Source organism: Ostrea edulis, chromosome 2 (genome assembly GCF_947568905.1).
Source record: "Ostrea edulis chromosome 2, xbOstEdul1.1, whole genome shotgun sequence".
NCBI lineage: Eukaryota > Metazoa > Mollusca > Bivalvia > Ostreida > Ostreidae > Ostrea > Ostrea edulis.
The window spans coordinates 99,000,372-99,028,317 of NC_079165.1; the positions used below are offsets into that span (position 1 = coordinate 99,000,372).

The 27,946-nt window shown below is 34.1% G+C and overlaps 1 pseudogene; it reads right to left on the reverse strand.

The window, feature by feature from the left end:
- Positions 1-255: 255 nt before the first annotated feature.
- Positions 256-27,869, reverse strand: LOC125680194 (uncharacterized; annotated as a pseudogene).
- Between the last annotated feature and the right edge of the window lie 77 nt (positions 27,870-27,946).

Genomic DNA, 27,946 nt, shown 5'->3' on the forward strand with positions numbered 1-27,946 from the left:
ATACAGGACCATTATTTTATATATCAATAGCCATTTATGATTTAAGTGTTCGACTGCTCAACGTTTGACTGACTGTGGAGAAAAACGGGTGACTTATAAAAGACCAGATCAATAGGCATTAATTAATGTGACACGTCTGAAATTTACTTACGAGTTCTGTTCAGTGTCAGAATACCACTCCCATCCGCTGTGTTGGTGTTCGGTGTCTGCCCAGCTTGACAGATACCAGGACTGTCACTTACAGAAAACCCTGAACTAGATTCTGAAATAGCCTGAATTAGGAACAAATTCAATTAAATTTTTAAAAGTAGAATGTCTGTGATGTCGTGTCACTTGGTGTTTGTAAAATAACGATATCGACGCAATACCACGGAGCGGAATGTAATATCGCCGTGCACTGCTGACGTCACAGAAGAACAGTGGTAATCATACGCCACAATACAAATCAGAATATATACGTCGACATATTTTGATGCCCATAGCTGTATCGTATGCATTTTATCATTGGTGCAAACAACTGAATTGTTTTGTATAATTACATTTCTTTGCTACAAATTTTACTAAAGCTTTATGAACGTGGTATTCTACTTTGGGTCACATTAAAAAAAACTAATATAAAATACCGATTACTTACATAACAAGTGAATCTGTGATAGAGACTGTTATCTATGGCACCGGGGTTATAAAGAGCTGTATAGTAAACGTCACCACTCTGAACCGTGTTCACGCAAAACACACTGCCCTCTTCTACAAGAACAAAAATCAATCCAGTACTTTTTTACTGAAAACTTTAATGTAAGCATTCTTGTGGCCATTTTGCCAATTGAAGTTGTAGATTATAATGAATCATCTTTCTCTTTTTACTAATCATGTATCAGTAACCAATAATGAATATAAGTTAATGATTTTCACACAGCCACTGTAACAGTTCAAGGTAGATTAGTCCCGCTGTTTTCTACTTACGACCTTATTTCTATAATAAATGCTGATATCTTTTAATTTTTCAAGAAGAATAGTAAACTATTATCGATAAATAGATAGAGTTTCTTTAAATGTTTTAATTATATATTTTTTCAAGATATTGAAAACAATCTTGAACTTATTGATAACCTGAAAATTTAACCCAAAAAAGTTAAAATTCAGAATTATTGTACTTTATTATGATAATTACGTGAAAATGCTTGGGTTTTGGAGCACTTCGCATAATCAAACTGAATTGTCGTCCAGCTCGGGCACACGTTCATCTGCGAATCGGACAAACAGGAGGTATTCGTTCCGTCGTTATGTAGGTAAGAAAATGTTCCTAGAAGTGGAATAGGACACCACTGCTTCGTCAGGGATTCTGAACCTGGAATCAATACGAATTTTCTAAAACACAAAACCTAAGATCAATAGGACCCTGAAATATCGATTTTATTTTTTCTTAAATATAATACTCTGCATTGATTCAAACATATTTTAATCAGACAGTTGCGTGGGATACCTTTCTTTATCAGAACATGATATTCTTCAGGTCCCGGGCCAGCAGAAGGGTTGCAGTAAGATGCTGTGCTCCATGACGTCACTGACAGGTTATGAGTCTCCACAGTTACACGGGCGTCGCTTACGTCTTTTTCAACATCTACATAAAATTCAAGTGGACCTCATTGTAACACCAACAAAAGTTGGTTGTTTGCTTTGGAGTTGGTTTGCATTGTATAACGAAACAAATCAAGAAGCACATGAATAGTGTCTTGTTATTTAAGCAAATAAAGATTTTATGGCTATACAGTTCACATAAATCATTCCAAAAGCAAATTTTATTCATTCCATTATTGCTTTTCCTGGAAATTTCCACATTTCCCCTTTCATATGGATTCAAAATGACTGTACCAATAAAACAATGTTTTCAAATACTTCCTATTACCAGCCCATCAGAGTTATCGCGCTTTGATGACTCTTGCGCGTCAATAAAACAATTCTCGCGAGCAAGTGCGAGATTACCGGGACATAAGCAAAACGTTGGTACCCCCCCCCCCCCTTTTTTAATATATATATATATATATATATATATATATATATATATATATATATAAACATGGTGCCATGGTAAAATAGCCATTAGTCAAGTTGCATTTTAAAAAATCTAACACTAATATATAAGACTAATGTGTTTTTGAACGCCATCACATCTGTTTCAAAAATCGATGTTTTATATCCGATTTCCATCGACATATGTAATTTTTGAAATAGCTTAGATGAAGTTCAGAAACATAGCAGTTGTGTTAATTAGTGTTATAAACATCTCAAAATTAAAACAAAATTGCAGTTTGACAGATGGGTAATTTATTTTCTAATATTAGAAAAGGAAGGGGGGGGGGGGTTACATGTAAAACTTATACTGTACCAATTTATACTTACAAAGTTCATGCCATATGAACCTGCACTAATTGTATGATAAAATATCTTCATAGTCTGACAGAATAATTTTAAAAGCATATGAACCCCCATTATTTGCAAGAAGATTTCTTTATGTTGGATGTGCATAGGTAAAACCTTTACAGTTCTTCTTGCAGTTGATGCTTTATATCGGTCAAATTTAGCAAATTCAGTACCTATGCTCCCTCACATAGTTTAATAAGTTTGTCTTTTTTCTTGTTAAAATAATTAATTTTTTTTTAACTTTAGAATTTTGATCAGTGTTGTGTTTTGCAGTTGATTATAATTCGTATTCAATGCCATATTTGTTTACGTTGTCCCGGTAGCACGACTTTACGCGCCTTTAATTTGAAGAGTTCCACTAATGGAAATCAAAAGTATTCACTGTCAATCGACTAATCATTTAGTAAGTATGATTAAAACTAAACTCTACAATTGGTGGAAAGTTAATGATGAAATTGTACAATTTTTGTTGAATTTGTGATATTTCTCTTTATCTGTTCTGTTGGGGGATAGATTTGTTTTTAAAATACATACTTGAATGTGCGTAGTAGTAAGATGAAACGTCTGTTATCTTTTTCCACTTAATGCACCGGAACACATTTTGCAGGTTACCAAAGAAGTCGATCTTTTGATCTCCCCTGAAACAAATTTTGAAAAGTTTCGATATAATGCTTGAAGAATGTTCCTCAATAGTTTACCAAACTTAAACTGAACATAGGAATTACTTACAGAAACAGTAAATAGTTGTTGGACGTGTCTTCTGCAACGCATGTCCAAGAAGAAATAGTAGAGGTATATGACGTCACACTCCATCCTGCTAATGACGTACTAGAAAACGTCAGCTCTCCATAGAAACTGTCGTACCAATGACCGATCCACTGGGTTGGCAAGGTACAAGAACCATCTATCATGACAACGTGTACAAAAATTAGTTTGTTATAGGTTTATCATTAGATATATCGTTTAATAGTAACAACAAATGGAACAGAACAAATAAAAAGAACTGTTTATCTAGTCAAATTTCAACCCGTTTACTACTAGTATTCTTGATGATTTTTTCTTATTTGTGTATTTGGTGTATATCGATAGCATGTCGCAATCATTTGGATGAAATTGGCATTTTTAAAATACAGTTCAATAATGTATAAGCTTAAATCAGTCTTTACAATGACAAAACATATCTAAATCAATTAAACAAACACTGTACTTAATGACAATTCTGTCTCGTTTTTTGGAATGTGTGAAGCGATTATATATTGGAACACGCGATAGTTTCATTCTCTGCAACGCATTCATCATCTTCAAACATCCACAAACCACACACTTGCTATTCATATTTACATTTTAAACTTATATTCTTGGGGTTTTTCATGTACAAAAAAATGAATTAAAATTATACCTATTGTACAATGGTTTGCATCGGACTTTGTAAGAAAACTTGTGAAGTTTGCCGTAGACTTGTCGTCCATAAAAGCAAATGTACAAATATGAAATACCCTTAATTAATTGATCGACTGATTTTTTGCTGTTTTCCGCCTCACTGAACAATTTTTTGGTGGCGCAATTAAGTGATATTTTCAATGAGTTTTATACTTCTTGTTTTTGGGGTTTTTTTTTAATCTATTTCCCTGATGGAATGTTCCATTCCTAAACCTTTAAACTGTAGATAATCTTCCCTATCCCAGATTAGAATAGACTACTGATGAACAATGATTTAAAAATTTATAGAAAAGCATGTCATGCGAGTCACAACGCATTTTCTCTAAACTTTTAAATCTGTGTAATCCGTGATTACCTCACCCAGAATAACAATATAACCCTTGGTTTTTAACTTTTCTAGTGCTTCGTTAGTGTGGTCCGACATGTAAATGTAAACGGTAATAGTCAAAGTATTACAGAAAATATGAGAGACAAAACGGAGAACATTAAACAACGCGGTTACATGTGTGACAAACAGAGATAATGAAAGACAGAGAATTAATGGAATAGAAAATAGACTGAAAAGATAGAAACATACAGATACATAGGAACGAACAGTCATGCTTGTTGCATAAAATTCGCTGAATGGCTGGACCGAATTTGTTGCTGTCAATTTTGTTTTGAAATCTGCCTTCATACACACAGAACTATATAGATCATTGTTCATAAAGTACTTTAAATTAGCCCGAATACTATTTTCCCCCTTATCACATGATACTGCTTCTTTGTCCCGATAAGGATATGAGTAATAAAAAAATATATGGCTGTTTATCAAAAATATATAAAACAAATGATCGCCAACTAAAATAATTTAACAGGTAACAAAAATGTTATGCTTAATTCTAAATAAGACTATTTAGCTTGATATTCATCCATTAAAAAATTCAATCAACACATCCTCCCATAAAAAAAAGCAAAATAAGAAGAGAGAGAGAGAGAGAGAGAGAGAGAGAGAGAGAGAGAGAGAGAGAATAATTGATTACCTGCATTCTGTATTATATTCCAAAAGATAGCGAGATACACGAAAAAGTACATAGGTCCCGATATGACAACTTACATCATTGCCTCAAATCAACAATTAATAGATTGTTACGATACGCGAGGGAGAGTTAATCTCGCCCTCATATAGATTATGATTTAAATAGCAAGGTGGATTAAGCATGTAATCTCAAAACTGTATGCGTTTACTCTACCTCTTAGCATTCGGGAGTGAAGATACAAAAATGCATTTTATTTACTCAGCCATCCCACCAGTGCGCGAGTCTCATCATGGGTATTATTGGAAATTGATTGGTTAATTCCATCAGACACCGTTATTAAAACAAACGAACCATTAGTATAAGTTCCAGAACAGTTGAAATGGCTGTTTTGTATATTGGGTGTTAATAGAAATCGTCCCATTAATTACGAGAGATATTCAAAAAAGTCAATTATTATAATATATGATTTAAGCTACTAACACCATTGCACTTATTTACTTCAGCCCGGACAAAAATATCGATAATTAAGCTGTCAGAGAAACCGGGTGTGAGTTGTTATTAAAAGGCTTAAGGATACATTGAAACCGACATCTTTTTGTATAAAAAATCTATTGAGATTTGTAATGAAGAAGATTGCAAGGTTATAAAGTGAGCTCTTATAATGTAGAAGGGTGAGTTTAAATCACAGTTTTCTGTATAGCAAATTATAAATTGTTTTAATTCATTTAAAATATGTTGATTTTAAATTGAATTTAGAATTTATGAGATTAAGGAAGAAGCTTGAATTCACAGAAGCAAATTTTCTGAAATTCTGGAGATTACCCACTTGGCATGTGGAAAGGTTACTTATAAATAATTATCTATTGATGAAGCACTGTAAAGGAAAATGCTGACAAACTGTACAGAAAAGTATAAATAATAGAACAATTCATTATTAACGGTCTCCTTAGAAAAAGTTGTGATCAAGATCATAACGAAGAAGGGCTACGAGTTTTGAATTCAAATGACTTATTCAATATTAAGAGGATACTTTCATACATCAGCAAACATGTATTAAAAGCAATTATTATATATTGTATGCAATTAACAATTACTGAACCGTGACATAGTAAATAATATCCTTTAATTTCAAGCTTTGAATGCTACATGTGGTACACAATGACATATGTTACATGTACTTTATAGATAGAACTTTCGTTTATTGAATAGCGATCAGCCTAGGAGGAGTGAGCATCCCCTGTCAACCGGTCACACCCGCCGTGAACCCTATATCCTGATCAGGTAAACGGAGTAATCTGTACTCAAAATCAGTGTGTAAAGATCGGCCTAACACACGTCACACAATTAACATTTGACCGAATGACAGTTTGTATTGGCAAAGGAGATCGCTATAACGATAATTCCCATCATTTCTAAAACTGTAAGTAAAAAACCTATTAATTTTTCTTAAATAATTCTCTTTTCATTCTTAAATGTTATTTACAATGCAAAACCCCGAATTCTTTCGTTATCTACGATAAAGCTTTTCTTTACATGAAAAAGTGAAGATAACGAACAGTGATCAATCTTATAACTCCTACACGAAATACAAAAAGAGAGTTGGGCAAACACAGACCCCTGGATATACCAGGGGTGGGATCAGGTACCTAGGAGTATGCATCACTGTCTACTGGTCACAGCCGTCGTGAGTACTACATCTTGATCAGATATACGGAGTAATCCGTAGTCAGGATCAGTGTGCCGAAAACGTCCTAACAATTGGTATGAAACACGTCAAACAACATTTGACCTAATCACAGGTTGTATTGGCAGAGTAGATCGTTATAACGAACATAGAATTTCCCAAATGCTGACTTTAAACTAGACTGTTGAAACCCACATAACATGATCTTCTTGTCAGAAGCTTGCCTTGATTTAAAAACCGAACAAGCTCTATGGGAAGTTGACAATAGCAAAGCTGAAATCATTCCATTTGTCATGAAGTTGAGTTGTTATTTTGCAGTTAATATAAAGCTTCAATAAAATATCTACGTACAAAGCAGATGTGAAGGACTCTGTGGTATCTTTTATTTTGAGTTCACTGGGATATACATATGTATCGAATCCTCGTATGAATGAAAATTATTATTGATAAAACGTAGTCATTCTATATCTAAATGTCGAGGTGAAGGCAATAGCAAGATATTTTTTCTTCTCATGTAGAAGCTTTTCATTGAATTATGCCTCTTTTGAGAATATACACAGGTCAATTAACAAAGGACCAGTATTCGTGCCCATGGGAATTCCAACAGACTGTCGGAAGATCGGATCACCAAAGACTACGAAGATATTGTCAATAGGAACTCCAACATATTTTTAATTTCAACTTCTTAGTACTTGTGCATGGTGTCCGTTTGTGTTGAAGAAGCCACTGTCTATGATGTCAAAAAGTCTAGTCTTCAATTCATTGTGAGGAATGGTCATGTAAAGTATTGAAAAGTCTCACGTTTTGATGTTGTTGATTTGAGAAAAGTTTTGCGATTTTAAAATTATTAAAACTTTCTGTAGATTTTTTTTTAGAATCCATATGTATATTTCAACAGTCTCGATTGAAGTCAGCATTTCGCAAATTATATGGTCGTTATGACGACCTAGTTCGTCAATACAGCCCATCATTGGGTCAAATGCTGTCTGACGTGTTTCATACCGATTGTTAGGCCGTTTTTGGCACACTGATTTTGACTACGGATAACTTTGTTTGCCTGATCACGATATAGGGTTCATGGCGGGTGTGGCCAGTCGGCAGGGGATGCTTACCCCTCCTAGGCACCTCATCCCACCCCAGGTGTCTCCAGGGGTCCGTGTTTGCCTAACTATCTATTTTGTATTGCTTATAGGAGTTATGAGATTGATCACTGTTCGTTATCTTCGCCTTTCATCTAGAATTTCTCTCTTTGAACAAATAAACAAAGATTTATATGTATCATGCAGTGCTAGTCTATTGAAAAATCCTTTTCATTTTGAATACGCTCCAAACTTTTTTTCTAATAATGGAGGGAAGGTCTAGCATTCCCAGACATCACTATAAAGTTAGCAAGTTCAAGTAAGACATCGGTTATTTATAACTTTTTCGTAGAAATCAAAGGTCTATCGCCAATGTCCCAAGATGAACTTTGTCACTAGTTTATCTAAGGAATCAAAGAAAGAGAAAACTATCTATCAACAGTATTTCATATTCATTCAGTTGATATAGATATTCTTGCATACTTACAGCACGTTTCTGTACAATAAAAGAAAATATTCATTGTTAAATACAAGAAATTGTATATGTATATTTTAAAAGATATTTCATATATTCCGGGAAATACGAAATGAGATTTCAAACTTCGGGAAGTTAAGGGGTCATCACGTGATACCTTGCATTGTGAGTAGAAGGATCCCACTTCCATCAACTTGTTTAGTGTTACTCGTTTGGTTGGTTTCACAACTTCCTGCGCTGTCACTAATTCTAAGCGACCCTCCTACATTTGTTATAGCCTACCAATAAATGAACTTATAAACATGAGAAAATTTTGAAATCATTTAGTCGATATGGGACGCAATTGAATGAAGTAGTATAAAACTTCAACTAACATTTATATAACGTTACACTGGAGTTGGACGTTAACTGTCAATTAAATTTGATTCACTTTTCTGCAGCTGGATTAAAAAGCAATGCATATGATATAATATTATATGCAAATTAGACTGAATACTTACAAGACAGGTAAATCTGTGGAAACTTTTCCCGTCCACTACCCCAGGGTTGAACACTGACGTATAGTAGGTTCCATTCTGGATCACAGTATGTACACATTGAACCAATCCCTCTTCTATAATGGAATTAACATTTCACGTGTATTTATACCCGATTAACCACCTAGAACCTGGAAAAAAATCAGTTTCACGATAAAAAGAAACCCAAAATTCTGATTAAAACAAAACTGCGTACTTGAGAATGTTTGAATAGTGGAGCAAAGAGAGTAGTTGAATCGTAATGTAACCCAATCTGGACAAACAGATAGGTACGACGATGATCCGCATGTGGTTCCAAGGCCACTGTCGTGTGTGTAATTAAAGCTTGCTCTCAAAGGAATGGGGCACCACTGTTTAGCTTCTGCATCAGAGCCTAAGAAAAATCATTTTAAAAATTAAAGAAAGCAAGTAAAATTCAAATAGAGGTAATTAAGTAGTATTGTACATTCTATTTGATAGCTGTTTGGTACCTTGTTTGATCAACATGTGGTATTCTCTCTCCTCTGGTGGAGATGATGGGGTACACAATGGATCCAGATCCCATTCCGTTACATCAGGCGAATATTCCATTAGATGTAATCTCTGATAACCAGCATCCTCTAGTTCATCTTTGAAAGAAAAAAAGTGCAATAGTCCTTTGTAATTGTTCTATCAGAAAATGGGTTTAACACTTTTCTTATCTAAATATATACTAGTACTTACCATTCATTACGTAATACGAAAAGGAACTGTTGGTGATTTGCATTGTCTTTATGCAACGAAACACGTTATACCGTTTTTCGTTCACTGTGAGAAGATCATTTGACCTAAAACAGTTTTAAAACGCTACATTAGATAGCAAAACACACCATTTAATGAATAATCGTCTAATACGAAGTTGGGAATTTATTGGGAAAAAGACTAGAAGGGGTTGACGTTGTTTCGGACCTCTATTCCAACAGTATTTCATGTTTTTGATTACAACTGAGCGAGTTGATCTTTTTCGCTTTAGAATATAGTAAGTCATCGTAAAACTACCTGAAGAGCATCATTCCCTCTGTAACGTTCTGTGACTGGCATGTCCACGAACTCATCACAGTACCATTGATGTTCACGTTCCATCCTGAAGTTACACCATGAATGGCATAACTTAAAGTAACATCCCCATGTGCACTGTCATACCATGAACCATCCCATGTTAAGGGGAAAATGCAGGACCCGTCTTAGAACAGAAACAAATCAATAGGTGATCCTAGAGGATATTGGAAATTAAAATCATACTTTCCATTCATGTTTAAATTATCTGGTATATTGCTATCATTAGTAAGAGGATAAAATATAAAAGTATATACAATACCAGGTATAACTAGAAATTTGGAAACATTTAAAGATGATGATTTCATTTTGATTGCCCATATTTAAATCACATCAGACAATAAAACGTGAAGATAACGAACAGTGGTCAATCTCATAACTACATACATTTTGTCAACATTTATGGCTTTGTGATAAAATAAAGAAGTACAAATAAACATCTAAAACTGGGACTTCAAGCACCGAGATGAGCAATAAACGACGAAGACTGGTGTATACTTACTTTCATTGTAGAATTCCAAACATACCTTCCCCGCTCCTCGGAATATTCGATTGTATGCAAATACAGTGATTCAATCTCGAAAGAAAATAACGTGCAATATCGTAAACAAGACATAAGATGTCATATTAAAAGTGATAAAAATAATTATAAAAACACAACAATGTACAAAGATGAAACATCAAGAAAAAACAGAACAATTCAGAAAGCAGACACTAATCACACATGTGAATGTTAGTAAACAACCGTGTGGTGAGAGTAGACACAACAAAGACACATTGGTTCCTTACAACATCGTTCTGCAATCGAAAATAGAAAATCTTTTAATATTTCACTATAGGCAACAGTTATTCCGAGTTTGTCCTCTTTTTAACATAATGTGAACGTATATGGAAAACAGGATTTTTCTATTAAAGAACCCCGTCATTTTCTTGTTACTATCATTTGGTTAATAAACTCCAGAATGTTGCTACACTTCCGATTTTTCTTTTACAAAATCAACATCGAATGCATATCTGATATATAAAAAACAATATTATATCCATCTCAACATTCGAATTCAATAAAAAATATATTTCCTTTCTTAATCAATATGCAAAATTTTACAAAATATTTTCAATTTCTGAATCCGCTTGGTGTTGGAATGAGGGATGATTGATTGATTGGTTTATATTGTTCAACATCCCTCTCGAGAATATTTCACTCATTGCCGGTGAAGGGCTGCAAAATTTTGGCCTATGCTTGACTCTTACGGCCTTTGAGCAAGGAGGGATTTTATCGTGCTACACCTGCTGTGACACGGGACCTTGGTTTTTGCTATCTCATCCGAAGGATTAAGTCGCCTCTTACCACAAGCAAGGGGTACTGAGGACCTATTCCAACCCGGATCCCCACAGGAAGGATGAGGGATGAAGGTAAAAATGGCATCATTGCATTATCATATTAGTGTACAATTTTGTGAGCAATACATTAATTTACAAACACCAAATCAAGATGTTCATATATATTCTTTGATTCCGGATAGGCGTAGGATTACATAAAAGCAGACAACAGAGTATTCATTATGAAAAGGTAAAGACAATGAACAGTGATCAATCTCATTTGAATACAATAGTAAGAGTAGGGCAAACAGGACCCCTGGACAAACCAGAGGTGGGATCAGGTGCCATGGAGGAAAAAACATCCCCTGTCGACCGGTCACACACAACGTGAGCCCTATATCTTTATCAGGTAAACGGAGTAACCCGTAGTCAAAATCAGTGTGAAAAAAACCGGCCTAAAATTATTAAACACGTCAGACCGCATTTGACCTAATGACAGTTTGTATTTGTAAATTATATTATAATAACGAACATATAATTTGCGAAATTTTAAACGAGATTGTTAATACCCCTGTAACATCAACCAATTTGTCAGTAACTTGTCTCAATTTAAAAACTGATCATACGCGGAACATGCTCTTGCGTATCGAATCAGTTGAGACATAAACACCATATGCAGGTGATAATGGAATATTGTTACATAAATATGGGAAGTTGACGATGGATAATCTGAAATTATCCCGTTTGTCCTAAAGTTGAATTATTGGTTTGCAGTTAACTTTATGTTCAATAAAATATGCCAATATCTAAGTACGAATCAGTTGTTGACAACTCTGTGGTGTCTTTTATTTACAGTTCACTGGGATATATCGAATCGAGATATGAATAGAAATGATTATTGTTAATAGATAAAACATCGTCATCGTTAGATATATCGACGTCATTTTATCTATTAATAGTAATCATTTTCATTCATATCTCGATTCGATATATCCTAGTGAACTGGAAATAAAAGACACCACAGTCTTCGACATCCGATTCGTACTTAGACATCTTATTGAGCAGAGATGCTAACGACTAACTAACAATTCAACTTTATGGCTTTATGATTTCAGCTTCTTCATTGTTAACCATATTTATGTAGCAATGTCTCAACACCACCTGCATATCGTGTTTATGTATCTCAACTGATTCGATGTACAAGAGCTTGTTCTGCATATGATCAGGTTTTTTAAATCGAGGCACTGAGAAACAAGTTGATGTTACACGGGTTTCAACAGTCTCGTTTAAAAATCAGCATTTCGCAAATTCTATGGTCGTTATAACGATCTAATTTGTCAATACAACCTGCGGTTGGGTTACATCCTCATGTTATCTGACGAGTTCCATACTAATTGTTCCCGTGAGAATCCGGGTTAGAATAGGTCATCAGTACCCCTTGCTTGTCATAAGAGGATCCGTGTCACAGTAGGTGTGACACGATTAAGATCCCTTCCAGCTCAAAGTGCTGAGCATAGGCCTAAATTTTCCAGCCCTTCACCGGCAACGGTGATGTCTCCAAATGAGTGAAAAATTCTCGAGCGGGACGTTAAATAATATACAACCAACAACGAAGTTAAGTGCTACTTAAAGGGGTTAAAATCATTCGTATTCTCGAGCAGTGACCAAATTACTTTTAACAAACCTGTAGATTCCAGCTGTAGGGTTCCACTGCCATCAGCAGACTTCACAGTTGGACTCTGTCCCGCCTCACAGCTTCCCACACTGTCACTCATATACACCACACCCCCGGTCTCAGTTAGCGCCTGCATGAATTGTAACAATAGTTTTAATTACTTGTCTGAATCTGTGAAGGGATATTATCATCAATTTGTAATTCCCGGTTTATTTATTTTATCTTACAGGCTTGTGATATCATTTCAAAGTTTTCCGTTTTTTATTACACTTTTTGTGGGCTGGTCTTTGTTTGTTTGGGTTTTCTTCAAAAAAGGATTTCGCCTGATTTTTTGGTTGCAATATCTTTGATAATGACAATTAAAACTTGGAGAACGAGACTTTAAAAAGACTTTTAAAACCTAGCTAGAATTAATAAAACATGGAATGAAAGAAACAATGAAATGATAAACTATGAAACTGTTTTCCCCCCGGATCCGTGTAGCACTGATATATTGACAAACCCTCTGAACCTCAACATTGCTTGAACCTTCTGACTAAATTATTCATAATTTATGTTAATTCAAACTCACATAGCAAGTGAATCTATGTGTGACCACGGAATCCACTTCGCCCGGGTTTAAGACGGAAAGGAATATTGTTGAACTCTTCAATACATACTTCAAGCAGTACAGGGTCCCCTCAGCTAAGCAGAGAAAGTAAAGATTTAATATACCAGGAGGAAAATATACTTTTAGAGTTCTTTAATCTCAAAAAACGTAAAGATTGATTGAGAACTTCTTACCAGAGAATGCTTGTACAGTACTGCACTGAGTATAGTTGTATGTCATGGTGGTCCAGGAGGGACATACATTGAGATTTGAACTCAAAGCCCCACAAGTGGTGACGGTGCCATCGTTGTGACTGTACGTGAAGTTGCCCAACAAAGGAACGGGGCACCAGTGTTTCACGTCTGCTTCATAACCTGTTTACAATTTGTACAAAAATATCAAAGAAACAGAATTATCGGGTGATTGTGATGTCATACTAGTAACTGTCCAACATTTTCATTTGATGTAAAAGCTTTTTATATAGTAAATTGCAAAATTGTGTCGGTCTTCGTCGCAGGTATGCCGGTATTTGATAGAGTTCTTCTGACGGTATTATCAAGCATAGGCTAAAGTACAAGAACTAATGGCTATCAAGGTCGTACGCAATGTCTTAAATGAATTCAATATCATTTATCAGTATATAATGTTTAAATCTGCAAACAAATATAAAACCGTTATTTTCAATGTTTTATAAGAGCATAGATATTTTTGTGTAAGGTGATCATGCTGTGCAAATATGTTTTCGGTACTTTCTATTTAACATTACTTTACATTGATTTTCGTATATTGAATTTTTCTTGGTAATGAAAGATTTAAAATCGGGGATGGGAGGTATCAATAATTAATATTACTGAATTTTGGAGAATTGAACCAAAACCTTAATTCATCTTCTCTTGCAATGATTTTACATCAATGAAAATGCTGTTTGGAAATTTGTACATTTGAATTTTAGAATGACGATTCTAGGGTACTTTTTGATATTTCATTAGATTATGTTTTCCAGCTGTGTAACGCTGAATTCCAATACCTTTCTTTACAATCATGTGATACTCTTCTAAAGGTGGACTGTTCGTATCCTGACAGTATGCTGCAGTTGTCCATGACGTCACGTTGACTTCCTGGTCCTCTGTGAACACCCTATGATTGTTTGCATCTAAGTTTGTATCTGATGAATTATACAGAAACATTTTGTAGATTTCAATTTTGCTTCACTTATGTTCTTAGTATAAACAGTGTGACATTTAAATTCGGACACGACAAAGTCCGGACTTTTTGCTACCATGTATGATAAAGATGTTGAGAAAAATCAAAGTGCATATGGTGGGATATATATGATACATGTATATATTTTTGTAAAATTTAGTCTGCTTCTTTAGTCACATGCATGTCCATGTGCATTTTGATCTTTTATTTTATTTTATTTTTCAAAAAGACATCTCTTAATCAGAGAAGTAAAATAATATAGATATTACTGTGTGTACATATATTCACTTAAAATAATTATATTCATTAGTAACTCATGAGGTCACGGTTCATATATTTTTCTTATAGTCATTTACATAAATATCACGTGTTCCTGGAGTCAAAATCCACAAACCTGCTAAAATATAATAACTGTAGGAGTATGCTGTTGATTTCTCCCATCTGACACACCGGAACACGTTCTGACGAGTTCCGGAGGATGACGGAATCTGGTCTCCTCTAAAGAAAACAATTTTTCAAAAAAAAAATTCAAATAAATCATTAATCGTAATTCTTATTATATGTTTGATGCAAGTTTTGTAATATAATGCAGTATAGAGTGTATACTTGAACCTGTTTACAGTAATTATTTGAATTTGTAATTGTATCGACAAAAAATGTATCAATTAAAAACACATTTGAGCTAATAAAACATATGGTTGCGACCTTTAATTCAACTTGTTAATTCAATCTTGTTTTGTTAACCAGCTCCACAGAAAAGAAACCGACATTGCACATATTTCTCGCCGTCTAATTATTCTTACTTAAAAAGGAAATGATTTGATGAAGAGTTCTCTGCGAAGCAAGTCCAGGATTCGATATTGATCCCAAACACGGGTATGAACCAGCCGGAGGAAATTACACTGTAATTTCTGTTCAGAGATATATTGCCGTGACCACTGTCATACCAATCGGAATCCCACTCATCCGGGAAATTACAGCCTCCATCTTACGAAGATTGAATGAGAAACTTATTGGACGTGTCAGTTGAAGTTAAAAAATATATTGGAATTATCAATTTGAATTTACAAATTTACAATTTTTACTACTCGAAAATTTCAATTTACAAAATTAGTTGTGCACTCAGAGAAAGATGATGATACTCACAACATCGACCTGTGAGAAAAGAGCAGCATTTGAGTATAGTAATATATAATACCAAAAGGTTGTTTAACGTTTTCATATATGTACTTCTGGAGTGAATATCATGTTTAAGACTACAGGAAACTTACTGTAAGCCGTGAACACCAATGTACCACTGCCATCGGTGGCTTTGCTTGTTGATGTTTGTCCTTTTTTGCAGCTTCCTTTCGCATCACTTATATACACAGTCTCTCCGGACTTCGAAACGGCCTTAAAAGTCAACATGAGAGAGGTGTATATATATATATGTATTATTACAAAAGATAGAGAGAATGTTAATCAATTCAAGTTTTAGATATACACCTGTAAGCAGCAATAAAAAGACAAGTGACTTTCATTTCGGCAGCAGTCATTCATTTTGTATGTGTAATCTTACCAATCTCTTCGGTAATTCTTTGGGTTTTATGCGTTATCTTACCAAACACGTGAATTTGTCGTAGTTGGCGGTGTCGGTGACAGTTTCAGGGTTGAACACAGTAGTGTAGTATGTACCATTGTGCAGTACGATAGCCACACATTGCACTGTACCGGAAGCTAAACCATAAATCAGACTAAATTAGTCACTCATTTGAAAAACCATTTGAGTTCAAGAATTTCATTTCTTAAAATCCTAATGATAGACCTCCTCATTTTTTTTTTTTTTAATAAGTACTTTTTGAAATAGTTTTGCAGTATATACACAGATCCGAACCATGTGAATGTTATATTTACTAGAATAATGGGTACAGTGATGAAATGAGTATAATCAACAACGTATTGTTGACAATTGAAAGTTGATATTATAGCCAGCCTGTTTTTACATTCTAATGAGGCAGAGTTTATTCGAAAGCTTTTACATGAGAAGAAAAACTCTTGCTGTGGCCTTCAACTTAACATTACGATATATCAACGAGGGTTTTATCTATTAACAATGATCATTTTCATTCAAATGTTGATTCAATATATCCCAGTGAACTCGAAATAAAAGACACCACAGTGTCTTCCATATCTAGATATTGTATTGAACATAGATGTTAACGGCAAACTAACAACTCAGTGTTACGACAAACGGGATGAAATCAGCTTCTCCATCGTCAACTTCCCATATTAATGTAGCAATATTCAATTATCACTTCCATATGGTAGCTATGTCTCTCAGCTGTTTCGATACACGAGAGCATATTCCACGTATGATTAATTTCAAAACTAAGCAAACTACGAACAAATAAGTTAATGTCACCGAGGTTTCAATAGTCTCATTTGAAGTCAGCATTTCACAAACTATATGGTCTTTATAACGATCTAGTTTGCCAATACAACCTGTTGTTAGGTCAAATGCTGTCTGGCGTGTTTCATACCGATTGTTAAGACGTTCTTTACATGCTGATTTTGACTAGGGATTACCCCGTTTACCTGATCGAGATAGAGGGCTCATAGCAGGTGTGACCAGTCAACAGGGGATGCTTACTCCTCTAAGAGACCTCATTCCACCTGTGGTGTATTCAGGGGTCCATGTTGGTCCTATTCTTAATTTTGTATCCTACATGGGATCTATGAGATTGATCATTGTTTGTTATCTTCACTTTTCATTTCATGAAATACACATGAAACATTATCAATAAGATCTTTGCAACATTGAATAACACGGGAATAAAAACGTTTCAAAGTCTGAAGATGTGTGAAATTCGTTACCCGAGAAAACTTGCTTTGTTGAACACCGTGAATAATTGAAAGACAGATCTGTCCAATCTGGACATGCGCTAACCACCGATCCAGTACCGCAAGTGACAACACTTCCAGTGTCATGTGTGTAAGAGAATGTTCCAAGTAGAGGAATTGGACACCATTGCTTCACGTTGCTCTCATAGCCTACAAATTTTATCAACACATATCAAAACTGATGCTAAATGAATTGGCCAATGCTAGGAGAGAGAGAGAGAGAGAGAGAGAGAGAAATAGGAATATTTTAATTTTTCCCCATGTAGGTCTAACTTTCACGGACCTTTTCTGACTAGAACATGGTATTCCTCCTCTGTGGGGCCATTTGCTGGTTGACAACGATCTGAGAGGGCCTCTGACGGAGCAGGGTTAGAAAACTGGGCATCGAATCTCTCCATGTTCGAATCTAACTGCTCATCTATTAAATATTACAAAAAGATTGCTATTTATTTAAATTCGCCAAAATCTGTTTCGTTTTTCAACTGGGCATTGTAGCACTTCTATGCAGGTGGTTATATTACATGGAGCTGGGACTTATAGCAACGTATGTACCTCCTAAAATGTAGTAGTAGTAGGAATTATCTGTGATTCTGACGTAATGGACACAGCGGAAAGCAGTATAATCTCCTCCGAATATATTAAAGAGCTGGTTACCCCTGAAATGATTGAAAGAAGACTTTCATTATTCATAATTGTAAAACTTTAGGCATGCAAACTGATAAATTATGAGTTTTGTTTAAATACCGAAACAGCAAAAATCGACCACATTGATACACGGTATGATTTCTGATAAAGGGACAAGAACAAAGATTTTTTGTTACACCTGACTATCACTAAAATCATTGACTTTCTAAAATTAGGTATGATGAATATATGATAAATGCACGATGAATACTATCGAATGTACAATGGATTTTCAACTGGAAAACATTTCATGAAATGAACTAAGAACCAGCCTCCAATGAAAATCTATGAAGAATAATTCACTCATACACTATCTTTCAGGTTTTATACGTCACTACAATCAGGGGTCTTTGTTACGCTAGGTACTACGTGGAACCCGTCACATTCACCTCTAATACCGAAGTGTGGAAATGGATTTGTCCATTTATGAATTCAGATCCCATCAGCCGGGATTCAACCCAACCTTTTCCGGCGGTTTCCATGGCAAATGTGGGACCTGACCGTGATAAACTAAACAAGCAATAAACTGTATCTGATGGGGACCTTCCCAACAATTGGGATTTACAATGTTGATTGTCTTTATGAAGGATTAATACTGAATATGACATTTGAAAATAAAGGAAGTATCATTTTCAATTTAGAAAACTAATGATTCCCTTTAGAAATCATAAAATGAAATATGTAGGGAGATAAGGTAGAACAAACAGGTAAATGATAGCTCTTTTTGTCTTTTATCAAAATACTTAAATCCGGTTGACAGAATATGATTGGATACTTGGCAGGTGTCTTTTCACTCGATATACTATAGTAATACAAAACTAATGTACGATATAAACATTCAGAGGATATCGGTGACTTTTTTAAAAAATAACAGATGGACCTTTACCCTAAGATTAAGAAGTACATTAAACCGTGCCACTACGACTTTTGTACCAATAATTCGTGTATTTTAGGAAATAGTGCGAAATGTATGAAGTCCTAGATTTACAAAATATACAACATGGTACCTAGATTTACTGCATGAGCTATGACAAAAGCAATTGCAATAGTTTGTATACAATATCAAACTGATTCTCGGTTTATATGGATTATGCCATACCAAATGCATCCAGATACATGACAATAAAATATGGGAGGAGGGAATAACCTCCGACAGGTCAGAATCCGTCTGATCCCTCAATTACCGGTCATCAAAAGCACACGACTCTCGTTAATATTTATTGTCTTGATGAAATTAAAGCGATTTTGATTGGCTGAACAAATTGTTTGATTTCTGTATCAAAGAAAACCTGATTTTGACGTCATGCTATGAATTTGAAAACACAATTTAAAATAATCAAATGATAATTAAATGATCAGAAATGAATTTTATAATTCTTTTCTTGAAGGCGGTATCACTGGGGAAATTGGACGATAAAAAATTTCATCACTGCGCTACGGGTGCATTGATGAGGTTTTCCATCCAATTTTCCCTATTTATTATTAATAGTAATTAATAGGTATCCACCATCAAGAAAAGAATTATAAGATTCATTTCTTAAAGAATACAAATTCGGCGATGGACTTCAATTTTCGTGACATCGAATACAATCCAGACAACACCTTGTGTCTTGAAGTATACAAAACGTGATGCTTTACTCACCACATCGTCGGGTACCTACTGGTGATCTCGTCTTCCGTAGGTATCCGACGATGTACTCACCAAAGAAAATAAAGATATTTACTTGAACAGTAGGTATGAACTAGAGTTTTGGTTGACACATGTCCAGTCTGTGATCGTGGACGAGTACGACGTAATCTCCCATCCCGTTAGTATCTGGCTGGAGTGACTAAAGGTTACCTCCCCTGAGTTGCTGTCCCACCATTCTCCGTCCCAAAGGCTAGGCAAGGTACACGTGCTCCCTACATAACACAAGAGATAGAGTAATGTGTTGATATCCTAGAAAGTGGCGCGGAATGATACAATGTATCACAACTTTTCGCTGTATCTTAAAGTGAGTACATTCTACTGCAGTTAAAGTTTATAAATTATCGGTTGAATAAAATTGAAAATGATAGTAATATTTCATGGTATAAGAAAATAAATGAACTGATTTTTTGCATATCTTCCGAAATTAAAATGTACAGGTTTATTCAAACAATTTGAGTAAAAATTCGAGAACACAATGAGTAAAATAATTTTGTGGTCAGATATGAAATTTATTTCACCTCTCTCTCTCTCTCTCTCTCTCTCTGTGTGTGTGTGTGTGTGTGTGTGTGTGTGTGTGTGTGTGTGTGTGTGTGTGTGTGTTCCCTTGGGTTTTGCACAAGTTTTCACACTTGTAATAGCATATAATGATACCTGTCCTACTCGGGAATGAATTCCATTTCCAACTACAAAACTCGTTCTCTCTCTCTCTCTCTCTCTCTCTCTCTCTATATATATATATATATATATATATATATGTGTGTGTGTGTGTGTGTGTGTGTGTGTGTAGAGGGGGGGGGGGGGGGTAGATATATGTACTATCTAAATTTATATTTAAAAAATGCAGACTTTCAAACTAGGAAGTTCCATGACTTAAACCTATGCATCGAAGACAAGGGGGATTAAGCTGGGTAATTTAATACTCTTTATAGTGATAGTGGCGTGTTCTTGCTCATTGAATTGGAAAAACAAAAGTTTACATTCATGAAAAAATATTATTGGATAAAAGCATAAATCAACAAAGTCTTTATATAATATTGATGTCTAATTGTTTTTCATTTTTGTGAATATCTTTCGTTTATCCATTAAGGTGGATCATGTCTAAGTCGTGAGTAAATTGGAATGATTCATAGTAATTTAAACTACACAATACTTATCTAAACTTGTGCGCCTTTTATACAATACCGAGCGCTGCTTCCTCATAGTACGCGGTATTGTGTGGCAGGTTGGACAAGTTTGAGGCCCATATCAGATTTCCTACAGTTTAATCTATATAGAGTACGTGTTCCACCTTGCACACATTAAAACTTGTGTGATTTACAGACTTTGGGCTCTTATTGATATTCCTATTGTTCAGATCAGGATTTTGAAATTTTCCCTTGGCAGAACATTCTGAACTTAATTAGAACTAAATGTCCGCCAGAGTTACTGGGAATTTTATATCCAACTTATGTATTGGTTTTGTGTATATGATATATGGGTGTATTATGTACTGGTTTTGTGTATATGATATATGGGTACATTATGTATTGGTTTTGTGTATATGATATATGGGTATATTATGTACTGGTTTGTGTATATGATATATGGGTGTATTATGTACTGGTTTGTGTATATGATATATGGGTGTATTATGTACTGGTTTGTGTATATGATATATGGGTGTATTATGTACTGGTTTGTGTATATGATATATGGGTGTATTATGTACTGGTTTGTGTATATGATACATGGGTGTATTATGTACTGGTTTGTGTATATGATATATGGGTATATTATGTACTGGTTTGTGTATATGATATATGGGTATATTATGTACTGGTTTGTGTATATGATATATGGGTGTATTATGTACTGGTTTTGTGTATATGATATATGGGTGTATTATGTACTGGTTTTGTGTACATGATATATGGGTGTATTATGTACTGGTTTGTGTATATAATATATGGGTATATTATGTACTGGTTTGTGTATATGATATATGGGTATATTATGTACCGGTTTTGTGTATATGATATATGGGTGTATTATGTACTGGTTTTGTGTATATGATATATGGGTGTATTATGTACTGGTTTGTGTATATGATATATGGGTATATTATGTACTGGTTTGTGTATATGATATATGGGTGTATTATGTACTGGTTTTGTGTATATAATATATGGGTGTATTATGCACTGGTTTGTGTATATGATATATGGGTGTATTATGTACTGGTTTGTGTATATGATATATGGGTGTATTATGTACTGGTTTGTGTATATGATATATGGGTATATTATGTACTGGTTTGTGTATATGATATATGGGTGTATTATGTACTGGTTTGTGTATATAATATATGGGTGTATTATGTACTGGTTTGTGTATATGATATATGGGTACATTATGTATTGGTTTTGTGTATATGATATATGGGTGTATTATGTACTGGTTTGTGTATATGATATATGGGTGTATTATGTACTGGTTTTGTGTATATGATATATGGGTGTATTATGTACTGGTTTGTGTATATGATATGATATATGGGTGTATTATGTACTGGTTTGTGTATATGATATATGGGTGTATTATGTACTGGTTTGTGTATATAATATATGGGTGTATTATGTACTGGTTTGTGTATATGATATATGGGTGTATTATGTACTGGTTTGTGTATATGATATATGGGTACATTATGTATTGGTTTTGTGTATATGATATATGGGTGTATTATGTACTGGTTTGTGTATATGATATATGGGTGTATTATGTACTGGTTTGTGTATATGATATATGGGTGTATTATGTATTGGTTTTGTGTATATGATATATGGGTGTATTATGTACTGGTTTGTGTATATGATATATGGGTGTATTATGTACTGGTTTGTGTATATGATACATGGGTGTATTATGTACTGGTTTTGTGTATATGATATATGGGTACATTATGTATTGGTTTTGTGTATATGATATATGGGTGTATTATGTACTGGTTTGTGTATATGATATATGGGTGTATTATGTACTGGTTTGTGTATATGATATATGGGTACATTATGTATTGGTTTTGTGTATATGATATATGGGTGTATTATGTACTGGTTTGTGTATATGATATATGGGTGTATTATGTACTGGTTTGTGTATATGATATATGGGTGTATTATGTATTGGTTTTGTGTATATGATATATGGGTGTATTATGTACTGGTTTGTGTATATGATATATGGGTGTATTATGTACTGGTTTTGTGTATATGATATATGGGTGTATTATGTACTGGTTTGTGTATATGATATATGGGTGTATTATGTACTGGTTTGTGTATATGATACATGGGTGTATTATGTACTGGTTTGTGTATATGATATATGGGTGTATTATGTACTGGTTTGTGTATATGATATATGGGTGTATTATGTACTGGTTTGTGTATATGATATATGGGTGTATTATGTACTGGTTTGTGTGTATGATATATGGGTGTATTATGTACTGGTTTGTGTATATGATATATGGGTGTATTATGTATTGGTTTTGTGTATATGATATATGGGTGTATTATGTACTGGTTTGTGTATATGATATATGGGTGTATTATGTATTGGTTTTGTGTATATGATATATGGGTGTATTATGTACTGGTTTGTGTATATGATATATGGGTGTATTATGTACTGGTTTGTGTATATGATATATGGGTGTATTATGTATTGGTTTTGTGTATATGATATATGGGTGTATTATGTACTGGTTTGTGTATATGATATATGGGTGTATTACGTACTGGTTTTGTGTATATGATATATGGGTGTATTATGTACTGGTTTGTGTATATGATATATGGGTGTATTATGTACTGGTTTGTGTATATGATACATGGGTGTATTATGTACTGGTTTGTGTATATGATATATGGGTGTATTATGTACTGGTTTGTGTATATGATATATGGGTGTATTATGTACTGGTTTGTGTATATGATATATGGGTGTATTATGTACTGGTTTGTGTGTATGATATATGGGTGTATTATGTACTGGTTTGTGTATATGATATATGGGTGTATTATGTATTGGTTTTGTGTATATGATATATGGGTGTATTATGTACTGGTTTGTGTATATGATATATGGGTGTATTATGTACTGGTTTGTGTATATGATATATGGGTGTATTATGTACTGGTTTGTGTATATGATATATGGGTGTATTATGTACTGGTTTGTGTATATGATATATGGGTGTATTATGTACTGGTTTGTGTATATGATATATGGGTGTATTATGTATTGGTTTTGTGTATATGATATATGGGTGTATTATGTACTGGTTTGTGTATATGATATATGGGTGTATTATGTACTGGTTTGTGTATATGATATATGGGTGTATTATGTACTGGTTTGTGTATATGATATATGGGTGTATTATGTACTGGTTTGTGTATATGATATATGGGTGTATTATGTACTGGTTTGTGTATATGATATATGGGTATATTATGTACTGGTTTGTGTATATGATATATGGGTATATTATGTACTGGTTTTGTGTATATGATATATGGGTATATTATGTATTGGTTTTGTGTATATGATATATGGGTGTATTATGTACTGGTTTGTGTATATGATATATGGGTATATTATGTACTGGTTTGTGTATATGATATATGGGTGTATTATGTACTGGTTTGTGTATATGATATATGGGTGTATTATGCACTGGTTTTGTGTATATGATATATGGGTGTATTATGTACTGGTTTGTGTATATGATATATGGGTATATTATGTACTGGTTTGTGTATATGATATATGGGTATATTATGTACTGGTTTGTGTATATGATATATGGGTGTATTATGTACTGGTTTTGTGTATATGATATATGGGTGTATTATGTATTGGTTTTGTGTATATGATATATGGGTGTATTATGTACTGGTTTGTGTATATAATATATGGGTGTATTGTGTACTGGTTTGTGTATATAATATATGGGTGTATTATGTACTGGTTTGTGTATATGATATATGGGTACATTATGTACTGGTTTTGTGTATATGATATATGGGTATATTATGTACTGGTTTGTGTATATGATATATGGGTATATTGTGTACTGGTTTGTGTATATGATATATGGGTGTATTATGTACTGGTTTGTGTATATGATATATGGGTGTATTATGTACTGGTTTTGTGTATATGATATATGGGTGTATTATGTACTGGTTTGTGTATATAATATATGGGTGTATTATGTACTGGTTTTGTGTATATGATATATGGGTGTATTATGTACTGGTTTGTGTATATGATATATGGGTGTATTATGTACTGGTTTGTGTATATAATATATGGGTGTATTATGTACTGGTTTGTGTATATGATATATGGGTGTATTATGTACTGGTTTGTGTATATGATATATGGGTGTATTATGTACTGGTTTGTGTATATGATATATGGGTATATTATGTACTGGTTTTGTGTATATGATATATGGGTACATTATGTATTGGTTTTGTGTATATGATATATGGGTGTATTATGTACTGGTTTTGTGTATATGATATATGGGTACATTATGTACTGGTTTGTGTATATGATATATGGGTATATTATGTACTGGTTTGTGTATATGATATATGGGTGTATTATGTACTGGTTTGTGTATATGATATATGGGTATATTATGTACTGGTTTGTGTATATGATATATGGGTGTATTATGTACTGGTTTTGTGTATATGATATATGGGTACATTATGTACTGGTTTGTGTATATGATATATGGGTATATTATGTACTGGTTTGTGTATATGATATATGGGTGTATTATGTACTGGTTTGTGTATATGATATATGGGTATATTATGTACTGGTTTGTGTATATGATATATGGGTGTATTGTGTACTGGTTTGTGTATATGATATATGGGTATATTATGTACTGGTTTGTGTATATGATATATGGGTGTATTATGTACTGGTTTGTGTATATGATATATGGGTACATTATGTACTGGTTTTGTGTATATGATATATGGGTACATTATGTATTGGTTTTGTGTATATGATATATGGGTGTATTATGCAAGTGTCGATTTTGTCTGTGGTCAGTATTAAGGCCTGAACATTTGATTCTGAGGGTGGGAGGGGTGTATTAATACAAGTGAATGTTGAAAATAAGTTATCTGATCTCTTACTCATGGGAAACAGAAAGCGAATAATCCAACCTCTACTTGATATACTCAATTTACAACGGTTTTATAATTAGAAATGGTTTTTTTTTTCTTTCAAAAAGCATTTCAGGACAATATGTTTTTTGGTTTTAAGAACACGTATTTACATATGCTTTATTAATATAATCACACAGACTTTAATGGTTACAAAAGTTAGTACCGATATGAAATTGATAGTCCGATGTGGTACATGGTTTCCCAATATCTACAGGGGACCTTTGCTCCTCATAAGGACGCGTTGGGGCCTATTAGTATCCCCCATATCCTTGCCATCCAGGCAAATCCCTAGCATAACCCTTTTAGCAAACCCAATCAATGGGGATATCAAACTAATCATTAATAAGTAACATAACTGCTTGGTTGTATATTGTTTAACGTCGATCTGCTCGAGACTTTTTCACTCTGACATATGGAGACATCATCATTGGCGGTGAAGGGCTACAAAATTTAGGTCTTTGTTCGGCGCTTACGGTCTTTGAGCAGGGAGGGATGTTTATCGTGCCACACCTGCTGTGACACGGGGCCTCATATTTTGCGGTCTCACCCGAAGGACCGCCCCATTTAGTCGCCTCTTACAACAGGCATGGGGTACTGAGGACATATTCTAACTAGTATGACTGGAGAATATATCCGACAGAGAGGGAAAATGTTGACAATGTGTTCTACCACGATAACCAGTCAAGTATAACAAGGTGGTATTTCTAAATAAATATTCTAAACAACGTGGGGTACTGATAAAAAAGTACCTTTTCTCAGTGTACGTGTTTGACCCTCAATTTATAAATATACAACCAAACGGATTATTTTTTTCGATGGTATTCATTCTTTTAGTATAAAAGTGGAAAAAATTAACATCTTTGTAAAATAAAAAGAAAAACATATGTCCAGTGATAGAGTACCTGTGGACAAAAGAGGATATTTTTAAATGATGAATTTCTCTCTGTGGTTCTAGAGTTCGAGTGCGCCAACGGTGGAGGTCGAAATCTTTAGAAAGTTTTTTAAAGTAGCAACAGCTTCTTAAAATGATATGCAAGACCTTCATATCAGATGCACTTATTCTCTAACTGGTCTTGGCTTATTTTGAGGCCACGATTGGGGTTATAAAGCTTATACAAATCAGATATCTATGAGAAGGAGGATTCAGGTTAAATGTTATCAAATTAAAATGGTATCAGTGTTCGCATGCATGTGTATTGCATAGCTTCTGTAATCGCGGACAGAAATTAGTTGAACATTATCAAATTCACAGTAATTTCTGATTAATTCGTGTCCAACCTAATGCCCACGTGTTGGGGCTCTTGTTATGCTTCAACATAAAACACGGAATGGCACTTTAAAAAACTGATCAATCTATCTTGATCCTTTCCTTCAAATAAAACACGCACGTTGGTGGTTATGCTTTCACTGCTTTGTTACGCCAAAAACTTTTCGCTAAGTTAGCCATTTGTTGATTGATGCTCTAGTAAATATCCCCACCTTAAAATTCCTGTCTCATTCTTTGAAGAATTTCATTGTTCCAAGTTATAATATACAAGTAATAATATCATTTGCTTCCCAAGTGTATCTGATGAATAGGAAAATAATTAAGTATGAAAGCGATATATACGTGTAATTGGAAAGTACTAAATGTTACATATACACGCTATAAAGTTATATAATAAAATGTTACTCACTAATTGGCACCACGTGGAAGACTAGAATTATTAGGAATTTCATCCCCTTCATCCCGGACGTCAGAGCTTCATGCACAATGTCATTTCACATCCATTGATAATCAAACATAGCAATAATAAGAACCTGCACCCAGGCAGACTTGCTTTATATTTCAGACTGCACGAAGAAATTTCAAATATACACCTTTTGTATTTTACTTTTATTGCATTGTTTGAATCAAGAATGTCCAGTACTGGTTCGCTGCATGCATTGAGG